The following is a 17,779-nucleotide window of genomic DNA, read 5'->3' as shown; positions in this document are numbered from 1 at the left end:
TTGATCAAATGATCAAACGACCCAAATTTCGTCTCTGGGTTTAAACCCACGAGACCAACCCCAATCCCCTAACCCTAAAATCATTTCTCCACGAGCTCAGTCGCCCTCATTTTCCAAAACTCTCTCCTTTCTCTCATCCGCCTCAAGCCCATCAATCCCAAATCCTTGCACAAATTTGTGCAAGGTCACAAAATCAAAGCATCAAAACACTCAATCTGTCCCTTTACTCGTGAATCCCACTGCTCTTTTTCCTCTTTCATCACTGGATTTGAAATGCCCAAATCTGAAACCCTAAGCTCAAAGATGAAATCTCAAATCGTCTGAATCTCTCTTATGCTCTTTCAAATCTGAAGCATGCATGAAGGATTCTCAGGTCTCATCATAATTATTTGATGTCCAGAGGTCAAATGCAGTGACCTCTGGATATTGAAGCTTTGTCCGATGGTTTTCTCGTCTACAACAGCCGTCTCTTACTCAGGTAAATCTCTCCACGATTTTCCCCTTAGATCTCTTTGATTTTCACTCATTTTCTCGCATCATTAATCTTTCCATCACTCTCCACTATCAATTTTGAATTTTGTTGAACCCTAGAGGCATTGAATACCACTATAAAAGGAGCCTTCAATGCTCTGACCTAACAACACAATATACATACGAAAGTCACCTAACAAAATAGAGAAATATCAATTTTTAGTCTTGAGTAGTAAACCAAGCTAGGGTTTCTAACTGACCTTGATTTCTTTCGGATTCTGAGTTCTATACTAGTCGGAATTTGAGTCTCTGGTTCTTAACGGCTGAAAAAGATTCTCGTTTGGTTTGCTGCCCAAAAGAAGGTCAGTAAACCTTGACCTTTTCTTCCTTTTTAATTGTTTAATTGAAATCATATTTGTTCTGTTGTTTCTTCTTAGTTAACTATGTCTTTGATATGTTATAGTCAATTACCTCTATGTGTTTTGTTATTAGCTCATGATTGATTACTAAACTTTAGAGGGTAAGTTTCTTTAATAACCTGAAATCATAATCATGTACTAATCAGTTATCCTGGTAATCTTAATGAACATGTCTATGAATAACTTATGCACTGTTAAGTTCATGAGATTAACAAAGAAACTCTCAAATGATCTCATATGGTTGCCTTAATTATTAGACCTTCTGAAGTCTACTATGGTTCTCATGTATTGCATATTAATCAACTTTAGTGTTATAGTTATGATTCACTTGATAAACTAGCCCAAATGTATATGAACCCTTAAATGATAAAGACAAGACTGCCACTTTAGTCTAGGTACATCAACTCATGACATTTAGATCAATTTCTTCTTTCAAATGTGCTTCTGTGACTCTAATGATTTTTTGTATGATCATTAGTCTTCTGCTGAACATCATGACTGTGTAATCATGTCTGGATCTCTTTATATAAACATGTTCTAAAACCTATTGTATCTTTGCACTGACCCCTTTGTGTGTATTTTGATGACTGCTACACATTTCGCTTAAGTCAGGGAATTTGGTTAAGGTATATCTATGGTGTTCAGTTTCATTTGTCGGGTTAAAGTCATGATTAGGACTAAAAGAACTTAACCTAGACAACAGACCTTTAATACAATGCTTTTCACTATCTTTTCCTAAAACTTATACATAGTAACACTGTTGGTCTGACTCAACCATATTTGTGATGTTGTAATCCTGTTGGAATATCCTATGTATGCTCTCTCTCTCTCTCTCTCTATAATATTCTGTACTTATCTTGTGCTTAAATAACAATATATGCCTCTCATGATCATGTATGCTCTTTCATTATCTCTGAAATGAACTAGGTTTGACCTCTGAACCTAAAATGAACTTTCTACTGCTGCCTGCTTACTTAAATATAGTAATATGCTTTAACTTTTAGTGAGAGTAGTATGAGGAAGTTAAGAGCTTTTAAGAAGGAAGAATCATTCCATGACTTATTTACTTGCACTTCTGTTAGCATCCTTTAAAGATTCCAAAGTGTCCTACTAGTGCTCTCTCCCTATATGTGCATGTGACTGACTTCATTAAGTACTCTTAAGTCTGTTAAAGCATATGACAGTGTAGAACATGACCGACTATGGATTATGATCTCTTTGGTGTTGTCTGTCGTGTTATGAGCAATTATATATAAGAAATGTACATATGTTTGTGAGTTATTATTACTGTTATATTATAATTTATATTGAGTGCCTCATTAGCAGTTAAACTTGTAGGGAAGCGTAAGTGTGAGTGGTTGAGGATATTTAGGAGTAAAATTTAATTGTTGGTTGAGATGCTCTGCCTGACACAAGCACTGCTCGGGATCCCTGAGACCCTTATGAAATTTGAAGTGTCAGGGATCCAAAAGGTATCTTGGTCATGAATGGAATTTACCTTAAACCCTTAATCTATTGGTATTTGCTAATCTCTTTAGGTTTAGTCTTAAATGGAAACCAAGGCTTCATTGTAAATTGCTTTACTCTATGTGACTTCACCTTAATTTGCATTCCTCACTATTAATGATTGTTATAGTTTTCTCTTTGGCCTACATTAGTGTTCCTTATGTTTGAATGTTGAATTGGGCCATGTATCCAATAACCTTCTTTTTTTTCCGCATGTGTCTAAGTTGGGCTTGCCGAGTTCTCAAAGAACTCAGGCCCAAAGTTTAGCCTGAACTTGGGGTCACCTGAAGCTGCCGCTATTCGCTCATTATCTGCTGGGCCTAATTCCTCTCAGGCCCAAACCATAAGTGCATTTCTCTTTCTCTATTGCTTTTAGTCTACTGTTGTTTATATGTATTAACATTGACAATATTGGATTAATTTTATACTTTTATTCCTTTGAATCATATTGACTACCCAGGCAAGCCTTAAAGTACGTAGGTAAAAAAGAAGAGTAGTACTGCAACTTAGTAGTAATTAATTCTAATTGTTAATCACTTCTATTATTTAACTTCCGTAATTATTTTTTTACTAAAGGTTTCCATGATGATTTGAAATAAGACAGATCTATCAACTCTCTCTTTCAAAAACAAGAGAAAAACTGGAAAACTCAGAAAAACAATTTCAAAAGTGGGTTATTTCTACAAATGAACAAATACTGTTGCAGTTAAGGATCTTTCAAACGGTTTGAATTTGAATTTGAGAGGTATATGTAAACCCCGTTTTACTAAAATGGTTCTTACTTTATACACATAGCCACTTTGTTTCAAAGTCAAATGTTCTTTTTAAAACTTAACCTCATTTTATTAGTAAAGTAAGTATGGCCTCGTCCTACCACATCGACCAAGATCAGGAGTTTCGTGGGGCTAGCAGGTTATTATTGTCGGTTTATGGAGGGTTTCTTGTCTATTGTAGTTCCTTTGACTAGATTGACCCATAAGGGTGCTCTGTTCAGATGGGCCAATAATTGTGAGACGAGCTTCCAGAAGCTCAAGACCGCATTGACTACAACACCGATGTTAGTATTTCCCTCCAGTTTAGGGATGTATACTATGTATTGCACTGCTTCACGCGTTGGCTTGGGCTATATATTGATGTAGGTTGGATGAGTTATTGCATATGCTGCACGTTAGTTGAAGCCCCACGAGAAAAGTTATCCCGTGCATGATATGGAGTTGGCCGTGATAGTTCATGCTCTCAAGACCTGGAGGCATTATATTTATGGGGGTGTCATGTGAGGTCTACACCGATCACTACAGTTTGCAGTATTTTTTTAAGTAGAGGGACGGGAATTGAAGGCAGCGCAGGTGGCTTGAGTTACTGAAGGATTATGATATTACTATTCTCTATCATCCGGACAAGGCTAATGTGGTTGCGAATGCCTTGAGCAGAAAGGCCGAGAGTATGGGTAGTTTTGCATTCACTTCAGCAGAGGAAAGGCCATTGGCTTTAGACATTAAGTCCTTAGATAACAGACTTGTGAGGTTGGATATTTCACAGCTCAGTCAAGTTCTTAGATGTGTTGTGGCACAGTCTTCTTTCTTTGAGTAGATCAAGACTCGTCAGTACGATGATCCGCACTTACTGGTTCTTAGAGAGACAATGTTGCAGGGTGGTGCCAAAGAGGTCACTATCAGTGATGATGGCCTGAGGGCGACGATTCCAGAGGAGGCACACAGTTCACGGAATTCTATTCATCCAGGTGATACGAAGATGTATCATGACCTAAGGCAACATTACTGGTGGCGGTGGATGAAGAAAGATATAATCGAACATGTGACAAGATGTCTAAATTGCTAGTAGGTTAAGTATGAGCACCAGAGGCCAGGTGGCCTCTTTCAGCAGATAGTTATACTGGAGTGAAAGTGGGAGCGCATCACTATGGACTTCGTAGTTGGGTTGTCGTAGATGTTGAGGAAATTATTTCTAGTTTGGGTCATTGTCGACAGACTCACCAAGTCCGCACACTTTATTCTGGTAGTGACTACATACTCTTCAGAGAGGTTGGTCCAGATTTATATTCAGGAGATTGTTCGATTACTTGATGTGCCTATTTCCATTATTTCCGATAGAGGCCCTCATTTCACTTCATATTTCTTAAGAGCAGTATAAAGTGATTTGGGTACCTAGGTAGATCTCGGCACGACCTTTCACCTGCAGATCGATGGGCAGTCAGAGCGGATAGTTCAGATTCCAGAGGATATGCTCAGAGTATGTTTGATTGACTTTGGATGGCACTGGAATCGATTCTTACCTTTGGCCGAGTTTGCTTATAACAACAGTTATCAGTCTAGCATTAAGATGGCTCCATTTGAGGCCTCATATGGCTGGAAATTTTATTCTCCAATTAGTTGGTTTGAGTCCAGCGAGGCTAGATTATATGGTACTAATTTGGTAGAAAATATCTTGGATAAGGTAAAGCTGATACAAGAGCGACTTCGCATAACTCAATCCAGACAGAAGAGTTACGTGGATCAGAAAGTGCGTGATTTATCATTTATGCTTGGTGAGAAGGTTCTCTTGAAATTCTCGCCGATAAAGGGTATCACGAGGTTCGAAAATAAGAGAAAGTTGAGTCCTCGGTTCATTGACCCATTTGAGGTGTTAGAGAGAATTAGAGAGGTTGCTTACAGGCTTGCTTTGACTCCCAGCCTATCGGGAGTTCATCCAGTTTTCCACATGTCTATGCGCCGGAAGTACCATGTCGACAGGTCACATGTGTTATATTACAACATAGTTCATCTAGATGAGATCTTAGGTTACGAGGAGGAGCTAGTTGCCATTGTTTCCAGGCAGGTTCGCCAGTTGAGGTCTAAAATGGTGTCAGCGGTAAAGGTCTGGTGGAGGGGTCAACCAGTTGAGGAGGTGACTTGGGAGACCAAAGAGGACATGCGGAGAAGATATCCACACTTATTCAGGACTCCAGGTATAATTCTCGACCCGTTCGAGGAGGAGCGTTTGTTTAAGAGGTAGAGAATGTGACGACCCAACCGGTCATTTTGCTTTCTAGACCCCCCATTCCCCTATTTAAGACTACTCGTATGTGCTTTTACTGTTTTATGACTTGCGGGAATGATTGATTTTGTTTTGGAAGGGTCCAGGTTGATTTCAGAACACTTAGTTCCTTAACAGTGGCCTCAGGTGGCCAAGTTTAACTTGAGTCAACATTTTGAGTAAACGACCTCGGAATTCGGATTTGATAGTTCCCACAAGTTTTATGATGATTTTGGACTTGGGTGTGTATTCGGATCGAGTTTTGGGTTATTGAGTTATGATCAAGTTTTATGATGATTCGTGACTTGTACGTAAAATTTTGCATCATTTCGAGTTGTCTAAGTATGATTCGTCGCGTTCAGAGCTAGTTGAAGAAGTTTGAAATTCATAAGTTGATTAATTTGGTTTTAGGGTGTGATTCTTAGTTTCGAAGTTGCTTTACGTGTTTCGAGGATTTGAGCAAGTCTGTATCATGTTAATGAACTTGTTGATGCAATTGAAAGGGGTCTCGGGTGGATTGGGGGTTTTGGTCATTTTTGTGCTTCGCGTTCTCGAATATTGTATCGCGTTCACGAATGCTAGGACCAGTGGCCTCCGCGTTCACGATGGCAGTCCCGTGTTCGTGTAGAAATAATTAGGTTTGGGAGGGGGGGGGGGTCAGGCGGTCATTGCCCTTCGCATTCGCGAAGCGAGGACCGCGTTCTCGAAGCTTTGGTTGGGCCAGCCTTCGCAATCTTTTGCGAAGAACATTTTTTGGGCAGTTTCAACTTTTTCCTTCGTTATTGGTGGGCTTCTTTCGCGATTGCGAAGAAGGGATACTGGAGCAGTAGCTTGATTTAAAAACGGGACTTAGGGCATATTCTTCATTGCTCACATCTCTTGGCCGATGTTGGAGCTCTTGGAGAGGGATTTTTCACCTATCATCTTGAGGTAAGTAGTTTCTATATAATGCGAGTTTAATACATAGATTATGATTAGATTTTAACATAGAAATTTTATAAATTATGGGATTAAGTTGAAAAATCCAGGTTTTGGTAAAAATGGGATTAGACCACGAAATTGATTATGGAATTGAGTAGAAATTATATATTGGAGTTCGTAAGGTCATGGATAACATTATTCTACAAATATTTCGGGAATCCAGGCACGTAGGCCCAATTTGTGTTGGGTAATTACTCTAATAGGTGAATTATGAACTTTTAAGCATATAGTGATTAGCTTGCATGACCTTTGGTTAATTTCGGATCGCTCGGCATCGATTTGGGGCAACTACTGAGGTTGAAGGGCCGAGTAGTGGACTTGAAAGTGAGGTAAGTCTCTTGACTAACCTTGTAATAGGGAATTAACATCATAAGTGTTTAAATTGTTATTTGTTAATAATTGTGGGTGTTACGTACGCACGAAGTGACGAGAGTCTGTACGTAGCTAAAATCAAGTTTATGTCTGGGTAGATATATGACTTTATCATGCAATACTTATATTATTTGAAACCAACTTGTTAGTTTAATTACTTGAATTTATAATTGAAATTTTATTAGGGATTATGTTAGATCGAGTTTTGTTACTTTGAGTTTTGGCTTCGATTGTTTATAGAAAATTATACTCCTTTATGTGACCATCATGGTGGGACTAGCCATGTAGGGTTGTAGGTTAGGAGATAGTTGAGTCATGCCTTACTTTGTACCATGGTGGGACTAGCCATGTAGGGTTTTTGTCTAAGATAGCTAGTGGGAATGTTGTGGCTTACTATTAGCTTCGTTTGATATTTCTGGATTTGCGTGCGTTTGCCGTGTCTTTTTCTAGAAAGTTTACTCATAAAAATTTGAAGAAAATATGATTTTTGAATTTAAAAATAACTTGAGTTGACTACGGTCAATATTTTATGGAAACAACCTCGAAATTGAATTTGGAGGTCCCTAGGTTGATTTGACTTATTTTGCTGAAAGCTAGTAATTTGTAAGTTTGGAAAATTCCTAGGGTTGACCGTAGGTTGACTTCATGTCTATCGAGTTCGGATTTTGATTTTGGGACTTGGTATAGGTCCTTTTGCGGCTTGAAACTTTCTGCAAAATTTGGTGCAATTCGGAGTTGGTTTGATATGATTCAGACACTCAGTTGTGATTCTAGTTGTTCTTGAGTATCCCTTTGAAATTTCATTCGTTTTGATGTTCGATTTGTAATTTTAGATGTTATTTTGGTGATTTGGTAGCGCTAGCGAGTTTGTATGATGTTATTACACTTTTGTGCATGTTTGATTTGGAGCCCGAGGGACTCGGGTGAGTTTCAGACACATTTCAGATGAGTATGGAAAGTTTGAGGACTACTGATGCAGTGTTGCTTCTAGTGTCTGGTGCATATCTCGCAATTGCGAGGTCTAGATCACAATTGCGAGCCTTGTTTTTGCGAATAGAATTTTGTATTTACGAGCATGGGCTGGGGGCTCGGACATCATATTTGCGAAGAGGGAGTCGCATTTGCGATATATTGTGTGTCCACATTTGTGACTCTGGCATCGCAATTACGATGTAGTGTTGAGTTGGAGTATCTTCGCATTTGCGAAGTAGTTGGCCACCTTTGCAAAGGAGGGTTGTTCATATTTGCGAACATTTTGTCGTATTTGCAATATCTGGTTTATGATGCACAATTCGCATTTGCGACAAGTGCTTCGCATTTTTAGTGTTTGCAATTGCGAACAAGACATCGCAATTACAACATCTGCAGCTAGGTAAAAGAGGGAAAACATGACTTACCTCATTTTACACCATATCTCAACCCTAAACACTATAGAGGCGATTTTTCAAGGATTTCGTCTTCCCAAAACCATTGGTAAGCAACTCTAATCCACTTTCTTTCAATTCCCCATTACTTTTCATGAGATTTCAATATCAAATTTAGGATTTCCATTGTCGAAGTTAGGGATTTGGGTAAAAATTGGGAATTTTGCAAAATTGAGGTTTAGACCTCAAATTGAGGTTGAATTTCATAATAAATCACATAACCGGGCTCGGAGGTAAATGGTAATCGGGTTTTGGTGTGAATCTCTAGTTTTGACCAAGAAAGCCCGAGGTTGACTTTTGTTGACAGTTTCAAAAAGGATCAAAACTGAACCTCTTTCATTAATGGGTAGTTTCTAAAGCTTATTTTGAATTATTTGATCAATAATTTGCTAGATTTGGTTGGTTTGGAGGCTTGTTCAAAAGGCAAGGTCGTGGTTTATTGATTACTTTATTCGCGTGGTGAGGTAAGTATTGTGTCTAACCTTGACTTGAGGGAATTAGAAATTGTTGAATTAATTGTTATGTGAATTATGTGGGAAAAAGACGTATATGTGAGGTGACGAGTGTATATACGTCGTCATGGGATTTAGCATGCGGGATTTGGATATTTATTCCCATGTTTTCGATTATTCCATGATACCTCTTGTTATATGCTTTAATTGTTACATGTTTTTACTGGACTACAATGCTATATTTGTTACTTGTCATTTAATTGTTAGTTTCCTTAATTTGTTCATTTGTCATATGATTTCTGCTTATTTGCTACTTGTTTCTACTTGCCTTAATTGAATATTTTAATTATCACATATTTTACCTATTTTTATTGTTCTTATATTATTTGATGCACTCTATAATGTTGTTTCACTTATGTGAGCAGTTTAACTGTTCTGTACTGATGAATTGGTAAAGTTTGAGATTTTGAGATGTTAGATATTCTCCGATTATTCTGTGGTTCCTTACTGTCTTGTACATTCACCTTCTTTATGTTGACATTTTGTAAACATTATTGTTGAATTGCTTATGTTGATGATTTGAAATTGTTTGGGGATCAGATTGCACGCCACAACAGAATTTACTGGTATTGATATGATATAAAGCAATAAGGATGAATTATAATATGAACAAATGGTGATATGGTGGAATCGAGTTACGCGCCACAACATATTTGATATGTTGTAATTGTTTGTGATTGTTGAGTTATCCTAGGCATTGTGATATGAGACTTGAGACTTTGTTATTCTGGGGCTCTCTAGTAGATGACCTTCTGGTCCTTTTATATGAGTTTATTGCTTTATTTCTATTCCTATTTTTCTGTTATTATTATTTCGTCAGGTTATTTGTAAGTGACTTACCATAGTCTCATCACTACTTCGTCGAGGTTAGGCTCGACACTTACAGAGTACATGAAGTCGGTTGTACTCATGCTACACTTTTACACTTCTTGTGCAGATACCAGAGTGGGTTCGAGCGGTGCGTAGTGAGAGTGCTTGGATTCAGCTACTTTAGGAGACTTGAGGTATATCTACTCGGCGTCCGCAGCCCTGAAGTGCCATTTCCATTCTAAATTTACTGTTTATTTAGTTTTATGTAGTTGTATTTTGTTCAAACTTTATCTGTAGTACTCTAGATGCTCATGTATTCGTGACTCCAGATTCTGGGATATGTTTAGACTTCGTCATTTAGTATTTTATTAGTCTATTTCAAATGATTACAGTTTATTATTATTAACGGTTTAATTCTGAATTGTTAAACCGGTTAAGTAATTTCGCTAATGTTGGCTTGTCTAGCAACTGAAATTTTAGGCGCCATCACAGTCCCGAAGGTAGGATTCCGGGTTGTGACAAGTTGATATCAGAGCACTAGGTTTCCTAGGTCTCACGAGTCATGCGAAGGCTTAGTAGAGTTTGGAGGATCGGTACGTAGACGTCTATACTTATCTTCTAGAGGCTATATGTCTTTAGGAAAATTTTACTTATTTCTTTCTCTATCATGCGACTTTATTCTATTACTGAAGTTTGAACCATTCTATTCTTGTTCTCTCGCATATGGTGAGAACACGCACAACATCTACAGCCGGGCAGGAGCAATGCCCTATGTTGCAGCCACTACCAGGGGCTAAGGGCCGTGGTTGAGGCGTAGCTCAGCCTAAAGCACGTACAGCGGCACCCATTGCGGAGCCTCAAATTGATCGTGAGGAGGAGATCCAGGTCGGACCGCACCGGTCCGATCCGCTCAGGTCTCAGAGGGATTCATTGCTACTCCCATACTTCAGGACACTCTACTCTACTTAGTTGGACTCATGGAGATTGTGGATCCGGCTGGAGTATTTCTTATGGCAGTAGATGTCTCTCAGGCTGGGGGAAGAGTACAGACTCCCGCCACTCACACTCCAGAGCATATGGCTCCCATATTTTAGACTCCAGCGGTTCTAGCAGTTGGAGTAGTTTAGCCTGTTATTGCTACACAGTCTGGGGTGAGGCCTACGATGTCTTTTGAGGGATTGATAAGGTTGGGTAAGTTCACCAAGCTCTTTCCTATTCACTTTGGTGGTACACCTTCCAAAGACCCACATGACTATTTGGACTGTTGCCTTGAGTTGTTGCACAACATGGGTATTGTGATGTCCAATGGAGTTGACTTTACAGTGTTCTAGATGACCGGTTCTGTCAAGAGGTGGTGACAGGATTATGTGTAGAGCATACCAGTTGATTTACCTCCACTTACTTGGGATCAATTTTCGGAGCTATTTATGGAGAAATTCATTCCTTTCACTCTGAGAGAGGAGTACTGCATGTAGTTCGAGTGGCTCAATCAGGATGGCATGACAATTACCTAGTAGGGGACTAGATTTGTGGATTTAGTCCGTCATACATCTATTTTGATTCCCACATATAGGGAGAGGGTGAGGAGATTTATTGATGGTCTTACTTTCGGTATCATGTTATAGATGGCCAATGAGACGGGGGATGATATTTGTTTCCAAAGGGCCATAGATATTGCTAGACGGATCAAGATGATTCATACTCAAGGTAGAGATATGGTGTCTAAGAAGAGGCCTCGTCATTTTGCTAATTTCAGTGGTGCCTCATCTGGAGGCAGGGGTTCTTTGGTAGAGGCCATCCTCCTAGACCGATTCAGTCAGCTCTTCAGGTAGCCTACGGTATTTTGGGAAGTTGTGCTTCTTATGGATCTCGTCCCGAGTAGCCAACATTCAGTACACCTTCAGCTCCTATCAGTGCACTACCTCTACAAAGTTACTACAGTGGTTATCTGGGGCGCTAGGGTCAATATCAGTTTTAGCAGTCACAACAGCCGAGAGAGTGCTTTGAGTGTGGAGGTACGGGTCACATCAGGAGGTATTGTCCTAGATTGATGAGCGACAAACCTCACCTGGGTTCTCGTCCCATTATGCTAGCACCGGTTGCTCCACCTCCCGCATAGCCAGCTAAAGGCGGGGGTCAAGCATCTAGAGGTGAAGATCAGGCCATTAGAGGTAGAGGCCAGCCAACTAGAGGCCGTCTGAGAGGTAGAGGTCAGAGTGGTGTGTCCCAACCCCATTTTTATGTATTCCCAGCCAGACCTGAGGCAGAGTAATCTGACGTCGTCATAACTGGTATCATTCTAGTTTGTCATAGGGATGCCTCAGTTTTATTTGATCCAGGCACTACTTATTCGAATGTGTCATCTTACTTTGCTTCATATATGGTTATGCCTCGTGATTCATTAATTGCTCTTGTCTATATGTCCACGCATGTGGGAGACTCTGTTGTAGTAGATCATGTTTATCGCACATGTATGGTTTCTATCGTGAGCTTTGAGACTAGGGTATACCTTCTACTTCTTGATATGATGGACTTTGATGTTATCTTGAGTATGGATTGGCTATCACCTTAACATGCCATTTTGGACTGTCACGCTATGACGATGACCTTAGCCATGCCGGGGTTGCCCCGATTAGAGTAGAGAGGGTCTCCCAGCCATTCTACCAGCAGGGTTATTTCTTATATTAAGGCTCGGTGTATGGTCAAGAAGGGTTTTTAGCATATTTGGCCTATATCCGTGATCCTAATATGCAGGCCCCTTCCGTAGATTCAGTACCAGTTGTGCGCGAGTTTCCAAAGGTGTTTTTTTAGATTTCCCCTGGGATGCCACCCGACAAAGATATCGAATTATGTATTGACTTGGCTCCTAGCACTCAGCCCATTTCTATTCCACCATACTGTATGGTACCAACTGAGTTGAAGGAACTGAAGGAGCAGTTACAGGATTTGCTTGATAGCGGATTCATTAGACCTAGTTTCTCGCCCTGGGGTGCACCAGTGTTATTGTGGAAGAATAAGGATGGTTCGATGAGGATTTGTATAGATTATCGACAGTTGAACAAGGTCAATATCAAGAACAAATATCCATTGCTGAGGATTTATGACTTATTTGATCATCTTCAGGTGCCAAAATATTTTTGAAGATTGATCTGTGATCTGGCTACCATCAGCTAAAGATTAGGGCATCAGATGTCACTAAGACCGCTTTTCGGACTCGATTTGGTCATTCTAAGTTCATAGTGATGTCATTTGGCTTGACAAATTCCCTAACTGTATATATGGATTTGATGAACCGTGTATTCAAGCCCTATTTGGATTCTTTTATGATCGCCTTCATTGATGATATTTTGGTCTACTCCCGCAGTCGAGAGGAGCATGAGTAGCATCTGCGGATCATACTTCAGACTCTAAGAGATAGTCATTTATAATCCATGTTTTCAAAGTGTGAGTTATAGTTGGACTCTAAGAGATAATCAGTTATAATCCTTTTTGGGCCATGTTGTATCTTTCAAGGGAAATAACTAGCCTAGACCTACTTTAGCTATAGAGATTCAGATCTTCCAGGGTTTGGCAGGTTATTATCGCCGATTTGTGGAGTTTTTAACTATCTCAGCCCCTTTGACGAAGTTGACCTAGAAGGGTGCTCTTTTCAGATGGTCTGACGAGTGTGAGTTGGGCTTTTAGAAGCTCAAGACTGCTTTGACTACAACCTCGGTGTTGGGGTTGCCTATAGGTTCGGGGTCTTACACCATGTATTTCAATACACCGCGTATTGTTCTTGGCACCTATTGATGCAAGATGGTAGGGTGATTTCCTACGCGTCTCGGCATCTGAAGGTTCATGAGATGAACTACCACATTTATGATTTAGATTTGGAATCTATTGTTCATACATTGATGATATGGAGGCATTACCTCTACGGCATATCGTGTGAGGTATTCACAGATAATCAGAGTCTACATCACATGTTTATGCAAAAAGATTTAAGCTTGAGGCAGCAGAGGTGGTTAGAGCTGTTAAAAGACTATGCTATCCCCATTTTGTACTGCGAGAAGGCCAATGTGGTGGCCGATGCTTTGGTAGAAATGATGAGAGTATGGGTAGCCTATATATATTCCAGTTGGTGAGAGACCTCTAGCATTAGATGTTCAGGCTTTGGCCAATCAGCTCATGAGGTTAGATGTTTCAGAATCTATCTGGGTTCTTGCTTGTTCTTAAGAACACAGTGCATCACAATGATGCAAATGAGGCTTCTATTGGAGCTGATGGGGTGTTATAGATGCAAGGTCGGATTTGTATGCCCAATGTTGATGGGCTGCACGAGTTGATTCCTGAGGAGGCCCACAGTTTGTGGTATTCCATTCATCCGGGTGCTACTAAGATATATTAGGATTTGAGGCAGCATTATTAGTGGAGAAGAATGAAGAAAGATATAGTAGAGTATGTGGATCGGTGTTTGAACTGTCAACAGGTGAAGTACGAGCACCAAAGGCTGTGCGGTTTTCTTCATAGACTTGAGATTCCCGAGAGAAAAGTAGGAGCGTATTACCATGGATTTCGTTGTTGGGCTCACATGTATTTTGAAGAAATTTGACGCAGTGTGGGTTATTTTGGATAGACTGACCAAGTCTGCACATTTCATTCCGGTGGCGGCCACCTATTCTTCAGAGTGCTGGCTCAGATCTATATCCGGGAGATTATTCGTCTTCACGGTATGCCGGTGTCCATTATCTCTGACCAAGGTACGGATTTCACATCGCATTTCTAGAGATCCATGCAGCGTGAGTTAGGCACACAGATTGAGTTGAGTATAACATTTCACCCCCAGATGGACGGGCAGTCCGAGCGCACCATTCAGATCTTGGAGGATATGTTACGTGCGTGTGTTATGGATTTCAGGGGTTCATGGGATCAGTTTCTACCGCTTGCTGAGTTTGCCTACAATAACAACTACCAATCGAGTATTCAGATGGCTCCTTATGAGGTTTTATATGGGAGGCGGTTTAGTTCTCTAGTTAATTTGTTTGAGCCGGGAGAGGCTAGGTTGTTGGGAACTGATTTGGTTCGGGATGCCTTAGAGAAAGTCAAGTTTATTTAGGATCGGCTTTGTACAACCCAATCTAGGCAGAAGAGTTATGTTGATTGGAAGGTTCGGGATGTAGCTTATATGGTGGGAGGGAGGGTTTTGCTCAAAGTATCAACCATGAAGGGTGTGACGAGGTTCAGGAAGAAGGGTAAGTTGAGACCTAAATATATTTGTTCTTTTGAGATCCTTGAGAGTGCTGGTAAGGTGTCCTTTAGACTTGCAATTCCACCCAGCTTATCGACAATTCACCCGGTGTTTGATGGTAGGCTATAATTACGTATTTTAGTCGCTTATTGCACTCCAATTTACTGCAATTTATTCATTTTGAGCTTTAATTGATAGTGTTTTGCACTTATTGTGTGTTTTATGCCTTGTAGGAGTGATTCCCAGCTAAGCAGATGCTATGAAATAAATTTGAGTGATTTGGAGCTTTGAAATCTGAGTAAAAGCTCAAGGGATTAAGTCGGGATCGTGTTCGGGGTCGAGAACCACATCTGGATATCAAAAAGCAAGGAAAATTTAGTACTCTAAGAAAGCCCCATTGACGCGGTGCGTGGGGCGCCACGCATGTACGTTTTCATGCTATCTGTCAGAAATCAACTCTCTGGATTTCTCCACTAAAGCCCTACATGGCACGTCGCCCCATGTGGCACGCCTGTGCAATTTGTATAGAGTGAAAATCCAATTTCGGCTAGGAGAAGGTGATTTCGTTTGGGCCCGACCCTACTTGGTATAAATACATGAAAAATGTTATTTTCCATACTTTTTGACATATTTGAGACCTAAGGAGGCTAAGGAGGAGTTAGAGAAGCAAAAGCACAAGGATTTCATCATTCAATCCTCACTCAAGACCCGAGTTTGAATCATTTTATGTTTTCTTTTACTTTAAACATATTTGTGATGAATTGCTCCATATCTATGGAGTAATTCTCTTTAGGGTTTGATGGATTTGGTGGATTGATGATTGTTTGTGTATTATAACTCTAGTTTTATGTATTGAAGCATTTTTGTATGATTTAATTGTTGCATCTATATTCACTTGTTCATGTAATCGAGAGAGGCATAACTCGTGATATCTTTGCATTATCTTGTTAGTTGAGTTAATTAATTCTTATTAATAATAGAAAGAGGCTAGTTGAATCATTGATTAAACCTAGTTAGGAGGATAATCGAAAGGGGTTCTCCTAAAGATCAATCCTCTACGCATTCTTGCATATCTTCACGTGCTTAAATTGGGTCATCTTGTGAGGTTGAGACTTAATCGAGAGAGGAGTTTCTACTAAACGTTTGAACTAATAATTGAGTGAATTTGAGAGACTCACTTGAACATTAGAAGTGAATTATCTAGAGTTAGATCCCGAACAATTATCTTGCACCTATCCTATAAAACCATATCTTCTCCCATTGATAATCTTATTTGCTTATTCCTTGTTTTGATAGTCATTAGTCAATAGCTCTAGATTCTTAGTTAATTATTGTTTTAATCAAATAAATCTTAACTGTTGATTCTCCTAAATAACAATCAAGCTAGAAACTACGAAAATATTGTTTAACTCCAACCCCCGTGGATACGATATTATACTATACTATCTTTGACTAGCAAGCATAATTAAACTGATGTTTTGCGCTTGTCAAATTTTGGCGTCATTGCCGGGAATTGGCAATCAATAGTGTTTGAAATAGTTTGTAGTTCTAATTCGGAAATGTTTCTTTATATTTTATTTTATTTTTCTCTTTTTACGTTTGGTGTTCTTTAACTGTGTGTATGTTTCAGGTTGAGGTTGGTGTGTGACTAGAGCTTCTACGAAGGAAGTGCTACCATACGAGCCAGAAATTGAAAAACAACTGCGACAGCTGAAGAAGGAAAGAAATCTCACCGAGACAACAGAAAAGGTTGGGCAATCCTCAACCAAAGAACTTATAGCTGGAAACAATGAAGATAATGTGGATTTGGATGCGGGAGAAGCAGCCCAACGAAGAGAACAAACTACACGGGATGCTGAGGAAGCAACTATTAGAGATGCTCAGAACATCTGTGAAGAAGAGAGGGGTCTCAAACTTAATCAACATCAACCCTTTCCTGGGAGACCACTTGGCGATTATGTTAGACCAGCCTACAATCAAGGTTTATCAAGTGTTAGACCATCTCCAATTGCAGCAAACAATTTTGAGTTAAAGCAAGGGTTGCTTCAAACCCTTCAAAATTGTTATGTATTCAGAGAGAAGGCAAACGAAGATCAGAATACACATATAATGAATTTTGAGTAAATTATGAACACTTTTCAATACAATGGTGTGTCACAAGATGCAGTGTATCTAAGGGCATTCCCTTTTTCTCTTAAAGATGATGCAAAGCAGTGGCTTCAAAGCTTACCCACGGGATCAATTAGAACTTGGGAGGAGATGACTAGAAAATTTATTGATAAATATTTCTCCTCAGCTAAGACAGTCAAGTTTAGAAGAGAAATCCATAACTTTTGCCAGAAAGATAATGAAACTATTTTTGAAGCATGGGAGAGGTTTAAGGAGATTGTTAGAAAGTGTCAACATAGCGAAATTGAACTCTGGATGCAACTCCAGGACTTATGGGATGGATTGACACCGGCCTCACGTAAAACGTTAAGTAATGCAGCGGGAGGCCCGTTGATGAAGAAGACTCTAGAGGAGATAGTTACAATTCTTGATGAGTTATCTAAAGATGGTAATCAGTGGCCCTCTAAGAGTGCGGAGAGAAAAAGGTCAACTGGTGTTCACCAGATTGATGCTAACACATCTGTGTAGGTACATCTTGATGTTATGGCCAAAGAGATAAGGAAGCTGACCTTAGCCTCGATACAAAGTGAGCCTCATGCAGCTTGTGATATATGTGTAAAAGGACACCCTACTCATGCGTGTCAAGCCTCAATTGGGAAGTGAATATTGTGGGAAACTAAAATTTTAATGCAATGGGTTATAAGCACCCCAATTTTTCATGGAGTTCACCTGGGGGTACTGCGAATGCTTGGCAACAAAATAACTCTAGACCTAGGGACAAGTAGTTCCAACATTCCAAAATCAGTAGAGGCAGCAATTTCAGCCTCAACAGCCCATTCAGTCTGGCATAGAAGATCTCATGAAGGCCTTCATTCTGAAAATTGATGGGAGGCTTGAAACTCATAGCGCAGC

The 17,779-nt window shown here is 39.8% G+C and overlaps 1 non-coding gene across 1 annotated transcript; it reads right to left on the bottom strand.

Moving 5' to 3' along the window:
• Positions 1-17,065: 17,065 nt before the first annotated feature.
• Positions 17,066-17,172, bottom strand: LOC142172335 (small nucleolar RNA R71). The gene has a single exon (XR_012701696.1). It is a non-coding gene; the product is annotated as a small nucleolar RNA R71 (small nucleolar RNA).
• Positions 17,173-17,779: the final 607 nt, after the last annotated feature.

Source organism: Nicotiana tabacum, chromosome 17 (assembly GCF_000715075.1).
Source record: "Nicotiana tabacum cultivar K326 chromosome 17, ASM71507v2, whole genome shotgun sequence".
Classification (NCBI taxonomy): Eukaryota; Viridiplantae; Streptophyta; class Magnoliopsida; order Solanales; family Solanaceae; genus Nicotiana; species Nicotiana tabacum.
The sequence above is the reverse complement of the archived record's forward strand: the minus strand, read 5'-3'. Positions and strand labels throughout refer to the sequence as shown.